Source organism: Geospiza fortis, unplaced genomic scaffold, assembly GCF_000277835.1.
Source record: "Geospiza fortis unplaced genomic scaffold, GeoFor_1.0 scaffold456, whole genome shotgun sequence".
Classification (NCBI taxonomy): Eukaryota; Metazoa; Chordata; class Aves; order Passeriformes; family Thraupidae; genus Geospiza; species Geospiza fortis.
The window spans coordinates 1,478,670-1,489,419 of NW_005054462.1; the positions used below are offsets into that span (position 1 = coordinate 1,478,670).

Below are 10,750 nucleotides of genomic sequence, written 5' to 3' on the forward strand. Positions count from 1 at the left end.
CTCCGGCCCGGCCGCTCGCCGTTCGCGGCTCCTCCGCAAAAACCTGCTAAGCCCATCTTAGGGGAAACGGAGCTTCTGATGAGGCACAGGGCGATGTAAAACCAGGCATGTCAGCCGTGTAGCTAGCCCAAGGCACTGGTCTTGGGAAGAATACAAGAAACAGGAAGGCATAATATGTCAACTTTCCAGCCTGATCTTCAGGCATCTTAAAAAACTTCCTGCAAACAGATTGTAACCTGAAGTTACACCTGAGAGGAGTCCAGACTCCAGGGGGTTGGAGTCTGCAGCCCCTAACAATCACATTTGATTTCCTTCCCTCTGCTCGCTGCCCCTTGGCACTTGTAATTTTATTAGCCTAAGGCCCAGCTCCCGCCAAAGGAGACCAGAGAAACCAGCACAGACTTTAGGCAGGGCACTCCCCTAAGAGGTTAGAGATGTGGGTCCAAACTACTTGGGAGGGAAATTAATCAGTCTGCTGTCTTGTGGCTGTTGTATTTTTCCCTAAATTTTATGTTGTCAGAGTATATTCAGTTACATGTAAATATTCTTACAGGACTTGGTTCCTGAGAGTATTTAGGCATAGGTATCCTGAGTTTTCAGACCCTGCTCAAAGCTCAGGGCTGACAAGATCAGGTTTGCCATAATGGTGATATTTGCAGCACCTGTAGTAGAAGAGTTTCAAACGTGCAAAGTGTAACTGGTGCCAGAAGACAGGGTGGAAATGCAATTTGATCGTGCCCTCACTAGGCATTGGAATTAAAAATGATGGATTGGCCTGCTCAATTAATTACTCAATTAAACAACTCTCATCCTAAGCAGCCTACTTAATTCTTTCTCTGACATCATCTGTGTTGCACTGAAATAATTATGGAATATCTGGGGTGTAGCTGAGAGCAAGATTTGGGATTAGACTACTGTGAGGTGATGACAATTAGACAAATTTCTTCCTTTTCTTAAGTGGGTAAGGCGATCTCATGATGTAGGCTGGAACCATGGATGTGTCCCTGCCTTTATGAAGTATGTGGAGTTACTTTAATCACTGTTTATAGAAGTCCTATCACTCCATCCCTGTTTCCTGTCTATCCCATATATGCCAATGCAAATTAAAATGATGCATTTTTGGCACTGTGGAAATCCTATGTGTTAAATCCTTTTTCCTCTGGAAAATTACCAAATCATGTCCATGAAGCTTTAGGGGTTTTTTTTCCTCTCCATACAAAATAAATAAATATATCTATAAAAATAGATATAAAAAGAGACAGGGTGAACAAAAAGAACAAATGAATAATATAAATATTAGGAAAGATTTTGTAGTAAAATAGCAATGTATGATAGAGTGTGGAGTCCTTAAAGAACACTTTGGATATAATCTTTCCACCTACAATGCACAATCATTAAACACTATAAACAGAACAGAGAGGGTTTGAGCTGTTATTTTAAGAAAAATAACAGAGCTATGAAGAACATCCAAAATTAGAATGATCAAAAAAGCATGCCCTTCCATAACCCTCATGCTGTCCTATTTGAGCTTTTATTTTGAAGGCAAACCTTTCACTGGCACTCATGACCTTTAAAAAGGAAATACACTGAGCCTTCCTTCCTACTGTAATCCCAGTGTCCTTATCACCTATATGGAGGCCAGAGAGATGGTCTGTTCTCCTCCCATCTCTTTGTTGTCTTAGAAGGTAGCTAAGGGCCACCTTCAGCTTGGTTCTTCAAGCCAGCCACCTGGCTCCCCCATCAGCAGTCAGTAGCACCTTATGGGTGGCACATGTACCTCTAAAAAGAAAGGACCAGATAAAATGTGTACACATGATTGGAAAAGGGCTAAGGGATTAGAGGATTGTATGGAAGAGACCTTGTAAAAAGCTTCTGAAACAGATTAAATTTTAAGGAAAGGTTAGTTTTTTTGAAACATGGAAGAGTATAACTAGTCTTTAGCAGAACCATTGCTTTTTTGTATTTATTTTGTGCTCAATTCCTTTTTTCACACAATTCAAAACTCATAGTGAAACTGAAGGTTGCTAAAGTGGTATGTACCATGTGTTTCAGTAAGACATGTTCTATCCTGCAAGAACTGAAAGAAGAGGATTTCACCCACAAAGTGACAGAAGTGAGTATATATTTATATGTGTGTGTGTGTGTGTGTGTGTGTGTGTGTGTGAGTGATTTATAAAAACATATCTGCTACCAAACACTTATCATTGTCCAGTTATGAAAAGTAATCACCAGATAATGCTTTCCTATTCATTTAGGAAAGATGAATAAATTTTATTTCAGCTGAAGACTGAGCAGATTTCTTGCTGGAAAAGCTGCTTGGCTGTAAAGACTGATTAATCCTTATTAGCCTGTATTACTCACTTGTAATTAAGCTGGCTTAGTAATGACTTAGATATTTCCCTCGGAACCTAAGTACAACGGAAAACACAGTAAAGGAATTAGACACATCAGTGCTGTTCTTAGGACACCACTGTGTTTATTTTGTTGAGACCCAACAAGAATAAAATAGGAATCATATCAATAAGAAAGCATTTTAAAAGGCTCTTAAGGCAAATTGCTGCACCATTGGAAGGAACTTCTTTTGATATATCTGCATTGTGATTAGGGAGCTCTGCTTTCCAAACTACCAAAGCATAAAACTTGTGTTAAAGCTTTGAAACTGCACTGAATATGTATTTATTGTCCAGAAAAATTATCGCTTGCACATACATCTCACAATTTCATTCAATGAGGGTTCCTTCTTTTTAAAAAAAATTATTTACTTTGAAGATAAATGTGTTTACTTCTTCAGTTCCAGCACAGAATGGCATTTTTGTCTGATCGTATGAAGTACCTGCAAGAAGTTTAAGATACCTTCCTCTCTGCCTTTGCCCTTCACTTGTGTTGGCAAACTTGAATCTTGTCCTTGACTGAACAACAGAAATTCTTTCCCTCGTTGATCCCCAAAACACATCCTGCGTCTTGCTCTTAGTGATTCTGTTAACTATAGAAAGTTGTAAAAATAAGCACTAGTTTGTTGCCAAAACTACAGAAAATCTGAAATTCCAAACAAATTCTATCTTGCTTCTACAATTTTCATCGATTAGAAAACAAATTCCTTTGGTCAATATGGGGAAAAATTCTTGAGGTTAATTATTTTAAACTGAAACAGATTTAAAGTGCTAGTTTTACTGAATTCAATAAACTAACATATTGAGTGGGAAAGACATCTCAGACTTAGCCAAGTATCACCAGCAGATACAGGAATGGAGACCAGAATCACAAATAAATAAGCAATTCTTTTTTTGCCAAAAAAAAAAAAAAGTAAAAAGAAAACCAACATAATTTGAAACCTTAAATTCTGAACATATCCCAAACCACTCTAGTACTAATCTTTCCTTCATCGTGAGTGATGCTCTGGATACTAACTCAGTTCAGATTTTCATCACAAGAAAAAGGAAACCAAAAACTCCATCAAACCACTGTGACTCTACAGCATGACTAAGCATGGCCAACTAGCATCATAAAATGAAGTTTTGTGAGAAATCACCTTATGTATTAATCAAACTGTCTGTACCAATCTCTGCCCATACCTCCACAACTTCATCCCAAGTCATTCTATCCAGGACCTTTTCCCTGGAAAAAACAAGTATCACATACGAAAACATGGAAAATTAATAGGAATTATTGCAGTATTTTAGGAGAAATAGAAGGTAAAGAGCTGGTCTGAGCATGGGAACATTACCCGGTGAATTATGTCATGACTCACTGTCCTAACCAGATTCATTGCCTTCCAGTGGGAGCCTGTTCATTGTTTTTTATCAGAAAACAAACTAACCAAAATTCTTGCAGCAAGTATTAGGGTGAGCTCTGAGTCCTGATCACTAATGATTCCTCTAGAATCCAGTGGTAGCCATTCAACTGCATTCCTTACCCATGTCTGAAGTTTAAGCGGGATTCACTTTCTGTGGGATGTGAAAAAATCAATTAATGTGTTTGAAATGAAAGACTGGTACTTCCATTTTTCTGGCAGAGGAAAGAGGAGTTGGTGAGAACCATTCCTCTGATATCCTTTGTCAGGATGTCACTCTTTCTGTGACATCCTGACAAAATGTTGCCTATGGACTCAATATTCTTTGAGAAGTCTGGGTGACTTCATACTGTGAGTGCAGCATTATGCAGGAAAACTCTTTCATATAGCATTCATACTGCTGTGATTCCTTGCTGTGTTGTTCTATAGAAAAAAAAATTTTCCTTCTCATTTATAAACAGATGGCTTAATTTCTGGTGAACCTATGAACAAATTGTTGTCAGGTGGCTCTTCCAGGAGGTCCTCTGCAGTTTTCTGGAATTCCTATCACAGGACAATGGTTTTGGACAAATACAGGATGGTCTTCACAGCTTCAGAAATCTGCACTAAGGAACTGACCCAGTGTGGGCTCGTGCCTACCAGATGCCTCAAACAACTTCTGCTGGTTCTTAGAAGCTGACAGATGCTCTAAAAACAAGTCACTCCTTCCCTTTCCACCTCCTGGTATTGTTTTCATTACACATGTACTCTAAATACTTTTAAGAAAAAGCAGAATAGTAGCAAAATATTGTGCTAACTGGAAGTACTGTAGGACAGATGCTGCCTTTTCAAATAATGCTCTCAAATAATATTTATCTGGAGCTGAAAGACCAAAGCTGAAACACTGTATGCTCTAGAAAGCAGCTCAGAGAAACAACTAAACCTGAAATGCTCGTTACATTCCAACACATCCATCCTGGATACCTTTCGATTTGTTCTAATTCCCATGTATTTCGTGTTATTAAGAGCAACTCTTTCTCTTACTCTTTCCAGTTTAAAAAGTTTTAAGTGCCAGATCCAGCACAGAGCCCACCATGAAACAGGAAGTCTTTCATCACTGCAAAGACGGGGTCTAACAGTTGCATTACAACCCTAAAAAGATAAGACTGAAGTATAAGTGGCTCTTTCACAACCAGCAATAGCAACAAAAAATTTTAAAGGAAGACTAGAAATCATTTTGTCCTTCCCAGCCAACACTTGTGCCTTATCAGAGGAGCTGGTGTCAGAACAGGAAGGGGCAAAGCCACATGGTTCTCTCCCAGAACCACCACATCTGGTCCTCTGTTGTGGGGAGACCAAGATTCTTCCATGCAAGGAAATTAGGTGATATCTATTCCTCATCAGGCCTGCAGACAGAGGACTGTGTGGGTCTTGCTGTGCATTAACATCGCTTCTACTACAGCATCATCCAAAAAGAACAGCTAAAAATGTGTGCTCCTTCTCACAGCCTTGCTTTCAATTTTAAATCAGTTTTACCTATTTCAGAAAATGTGATATTATCAGTGTAGGAGACTCATTTTAACCTATCACTTTTAGTAATTAAACCAATCATCAACTCTCTATTTTTCAGTGTTCTCTGAATTCTAGTGCTTCTAATGAGCATATGCAGATGAAAGCTGGGTGTTTCCAGGTTTACTTTTTTGAAAATTGACAAGGGAAAAATAGGTTTTTAGGAAACACACTTCTTAAGGCGTTTCCTTTCAAATAAATCAAATTAATTCCTGCATATCCACAAAGTAGAAGGAAAATCTGGCCGGGTTTTAGCTTCCATGGTAGAAGAGGGAGGAAGGGAAGAGAAATTAAAAATAGGGTGGTATTTTCATCCTACATTTAAATAATTAATAACAGGTTTTTTCTAACATCAAAAGCAGGATATTAGAAATGAAAGTAAAAAAACCTCCAATTATTCACATAATTTCTGCTCATAACCTCCAGAGCACAAAAATATTTTCTTTTACTGCATAATTACTTAGCTTAATTACTACCAGTGACATTACAGTTTTTACAGTACATTGAGAATTGTTGGTTGAGAAAGAAAAGCCTGTGTTTTACTCATTAAGAGCACAGTAATAAATATAAAAAGTTTTACAGAAACAAGTAAAAGCGTTTTTTACACTTGGAAGGATCTAAACCAAACATTAAGTAATATTTTTTCACTGGATCATTAGTATTTTAGAAGTCAAGCAAGAAAGACCAGTCCCTGTCAGGTAGGTACAAACAAAAAATACACATGCAGCATGCAACTCAATGCATGTTTTAAATAGTTTCTGAGGATTAACTTAGGCCTCTTCACTGGATAAAAATCTGAATGTCATTTATAAAATGCCACTGCATTTTTACAGCAATGGAGAGCTGTTCCAGTCTCAACTTCGGAATAGCAAATTTTCAGTAAAAATAAGCCCATCTTTTTTCCCCCCTGGATTTATTTCTTTCTTTTCAAAAGCTTTGCATTATTTGTGTCTCTATAATTCTTTCTTCTCCAAGATGACATTCCTTTCTTTTTAGTGATCTTCTGAGATTGTAAGCTAGTTCGTGGAAAATTACTGTACATAAGAAGAAAGTAACTATTTTGTTTTAATAGGTGGTTTATTTTTAAAATTTTGTTGGGTTATAAAATTAATCCATCAAACAAATGAATAATTTGACAACAATCTGTAGCAGTCGCACAGCGCTTACAAGGTCCGTTTGAAGGAGCTGTTTGATTGGATCACTTGGTACTGAAGAACATGCATTGGTGCTCAAAAACTATGGATCATTTCTTATCAGCTAAGAAAGAATAAATAAGATCTTGCCTTACACACCATTGATTTGTGTCCTTTCAGCACAGCCACAGAAAATCCCCATTAACTTATGCAGCCTTTAGTGCTTTTGTTTCTTATGATGAGATTCTGCTGACATGTCCAGAAGAGTGGAGCAGTCAACTCAGAAACTTTTTTGCACCACTGAGTTTGCAATTTCAAAGATTGAAAAATTCTGTCTGAAATCCATACTCTTCTGTCGCAGTGTATGGGGCTTGAATTGGGTTGCTCCCATGATTCATCCCCCTCATGCTTATCCTGTTCTAAATCCTGTGTATCTCTCTGGCACTACTAGGAGCAGCACCTTAAAGACATGACACTACGTTTCTCTGTGAGATGCACATCATGTCTTTCAAACCACCACTTTCTGCTTGGCACCCAGATAGTCCTAAAACAAGGCTCTTTTTGATATGCTTGTTTCTAAGAATGAAAAACAATTTAAAAACCAAAACAAAACAACAACAACAACAACCAAACAAACAACAAACAAACAAACAGACAAAAAACCTGCTTGGGATTCAAAGTTTCAAATTATGTCCTGGCCAAAAATGTACATTAGACATGTCAAAATTTACTAGGAATGTAACTCAGTACTGCTATTCTGCATCCAAAAATTCTCAATAGTTTACACCATTAAAGAAACTGGTATTAAATATAAAAAGGCAATGACATTTACCGAAAGACATCTCTTAGCCTCTATGCTTTGTGAACCTGATCTGTTAACTTGGGATTTCCACAGGCTACAAATTGTTTCTGTAACCTCTCGGCCATTATTGGTATGGCTTTATTTTTCTATTTCCAAACAAAAGCAATAATCTTCTGTATTTTATTTCATTATAACTGAGAACACATCAGAAGGAAATAATAGCTTGAAATAGTTCTCTGAGGAAATACATACACTGACTTATCATTTACTTGTTTATGTTATATACATAAATATGGCTATTACCAGTAGAAGCAGTAAGACTTTAAGCAAAATAAACACAAATTGTCTCTTTTTATTATTGGCCTGTAATTTTAAGAGTTGATTCATTAACCATTAACAGTCCGGTCTCTCACAAACATTGGGGTGAGTAACTGAAAATTCATTGCACAAATATTTAATTTGTGCCGTAAACCAGTAGCAAATCTGTACCCAATACAGACTGAGACTCTATCTTTCTCTGCTGTACATATCTCAGTGAGGTAGGAATAACATGTCAGCCAAAAAATCATTTTTCTGACACCTTAGGAAAGATATTAGACTGTTGTACTAAATCATGTTACAGTGGTTCTGGCAAAAAATTATACAAAGTGAAAATAAATAAACTCCAAAGGATTGCAAAAATATTCTTTTAAAAGGAAAATAAACATAATAGGTAAAATATAAGAATGAAATTCAAAATTCAAGGTCTGTTTTTTATTGTCAAATTACTAAGCATTCCTTTTAAAAAGGTTTCTCTGTGCGTATTATTTGGGACTGGGTTTTAAAACAGTAGGTACTGCTTTTGTTCACCTACTATGATTTGAACAAATTTGTTCATATTTATGTGTTTCAGACAATGTCTCAGAGAAAGGATTTATTGTATATATGATCTAAATGAAGAAAACACAAATGGTTATCATCTTCAGCAATAAAACCTGGATGCAAATGCTGCATCTTACTTTTACCTACATGGCAAACTTAACTTTTGAACCAACCAGACCAAAAATTTAAAAGTGATTGCAATCCAGACTAATACCCTGCAGTTTGAACAAAATACTGTCACAAACATAGAGCTTATGTAATTTTTTCTGTGTGTTTGGAAGACTCCTATACATCTCACTTGACGTAAAAACTAGGATTCCAGGTGTTTGACATGTCAAAATAGCTGTCCAAATCATGTCTTTAATTTGAATCAGTATATATTCACATAAAAATAAACCCAGATATCTCAAGGGGAAGATGTGGCAGATGGTTTTCATGTCAAGACCTGGCACACATTTGTTATTAGCAGATAACAAATTTTTTGTGAGTTAAGTATAACCAAATAAACAATTACCTCATACCGAACTAGACTGAGTGGCAGCATTAAGCTAAGGAGTTCAAGATAGAAGTTATTCCCATATCCTTTGGCAAAGCCCCCTTTGGCTACTCCCAAAGCAAAAGAAATCTACAACTTACCCAGAAACTGGGCTGAAATTGTGGTAGATCATTCCTCCTTATGGAAAAGCCTGGAGAAAGACACCAGATAGAAGGAGGCAGAAAGTCCTTTCCACTAGTTGTTTCAGGGAGGGCTGGGAGCAGGAGGCTGTCCCAGGGTGGAAGCGTAACCCTGGTACCCTGGTAGGAGCATGATTTGGAACTGGGCAGCTGGAGCTGCCTGACAGCCCTCTGCAATATCTGCCCACCATTTGTAGCCTCTCTGTCTGGGCTCTGGGCATTCTGCACTTCAGAGGACCCTGCACTTCAGAGAGCAGCAGCTTGAAGAAACGATCATAAGATGAGCAAATTCTCCTTTTGCAAAGAAATGGACACCTGTCCTATTTCTTGCCCCACCTCTGCATTCTGCTTCTATAAAAGAGTGCAGGGGGGGAATTTTTCTCACACAATATTTGAAACATACTTTTGCATCCAGTCACTCATTTTACATGGCAATTCTAATCATTCTGATGCATTCATGATCAATATGAAAAACATAATTGATGTCTAAAAAGTTGCAAACAGATATACAATTGAGTCCATCCTATTACTGATGCTCAGTACTCAGTGCTGTTATGTACTGCACAACATGAACTTTTGTTTTGTTTTTTTCCAAGTGAGATCCAGGAACCATCTTACCACCTCCTAAATGTCATTGTTCCTAGACTAATCATATACACAGATGAGTAGAGATAAATGTGTGTAATCGTAAACACAATGTAGTTTGAAGGGAGCAAAAACAGCCACAGTAGTTCTTCTCTCAATATAGCACAGGTTGGTATGTTGGAGCAGACTTCAGTACTGGCAGATGATAAATGAAATACATTGATTCCTGTATGACACAGCTCCTCTCTATATTTTAGCAATGGCCCAGTGAATCTTGCTGAAACTGTTGGGATAAAGTTAGTGAAGCCTGTAACAAGATTCTCGCAGCAGGACTTATATACACAAAATCCACAGCAGGTTATATTATGAATATTATCAGCCTCTTTGGAAAATACTTTCCTATCTACATAGGTTAAACCATATGGTAATAGCACCAGTATCTAAAAACCATACTATAGGTATCTCTAGCGTAAATAGACTGCTTATTAATGCATGTGGTTATTATTATTTTATCAGTTAAATGTGTATCTAATTAACACCTTTTCTTAATACTAACGCAGATATAGATATTGCACTTTTAAAGAGTTAACCATAAAAGCATTTTACTTAACTTACCAGTTGTTGAAGCTGGAAGGAGTCTTGCCCTAAACACTACCTGCTCTGATGTTTGTAATATCTGTCTCTCTCTCCCACTGTCTCCCTCCCCCCCGTGCAGAGATTGCGGTAAACTTAGAAAACTAGCAGGGACAATGTTTCAAATGACTTAAGAAGGAGAACAGGAACAATCATTTCGTTCTCTTTTTTTTTTTCAGATGAGTACAGTACCTTCAGAAAGAAGGAAGGAAGGGAGGGGAGAGGAAGTCAACAACCCTTTGCTTTCCTGCAAAAAAATAAGGAAACAGCAGATAGCAATCTCGTTTTCTCTCAAACAAAATGTTTGGAAAAATAAATATATCCAATCCAAAAGGAATTCTTCAAGTATTATATCTGCATTATTGGCTTCATAAAACCTTCTTTACAACTTGTTATGTGCAACTACATGAAATGAGTTTCCGAAGTAGTAGGTAGGAATAAGACACCCATATCTCATGCAAAACAATTAGCTTTAAGCTTGCATAGATAATGAAGGCTTTTACTCTAGAGAAAGACTAATCGTAGATGTATACACAGATCTTGTTTCCATGGTGATATAGGTAAAAAAATGCCTAAAACCCCTGTTTAGAGTGATCACAAGAAAATAGCACATTGGCTATTTATAGAACACTGTGGGGGAAAAAGAAGGGTGATGAAAGGGGTCAGAAAAAAGGCAAGGATCATAGCTTGATACTGGCAGTGCAATAATGAGTAATTGATCTC

At 37.2% G+C, this 10,750-nt stretch overlaps 1 protein-coding gene across 1 annotated transcript in view; it reads right to left on the reverse strand.

Moving 5' to 3' along the window:
* Window positions 1-10,177, reverse strand: part of ZNF366 (zinc finger protein 366) — a 34,020-nt gene extending 23,843 nt beyond the window's left edge. The window contains exon 1 of the mRNA XM_005427940.2: window positions 10,010-10,177. The gene's annotated coding sequence lies outside the window, so the exon portion shown is untranslated. The remainder of the gene's footprint in view (window positions 1-10,009) is intronic.
* Window positions 10,178-10,750: the final 573 nt, after the last annotated feature.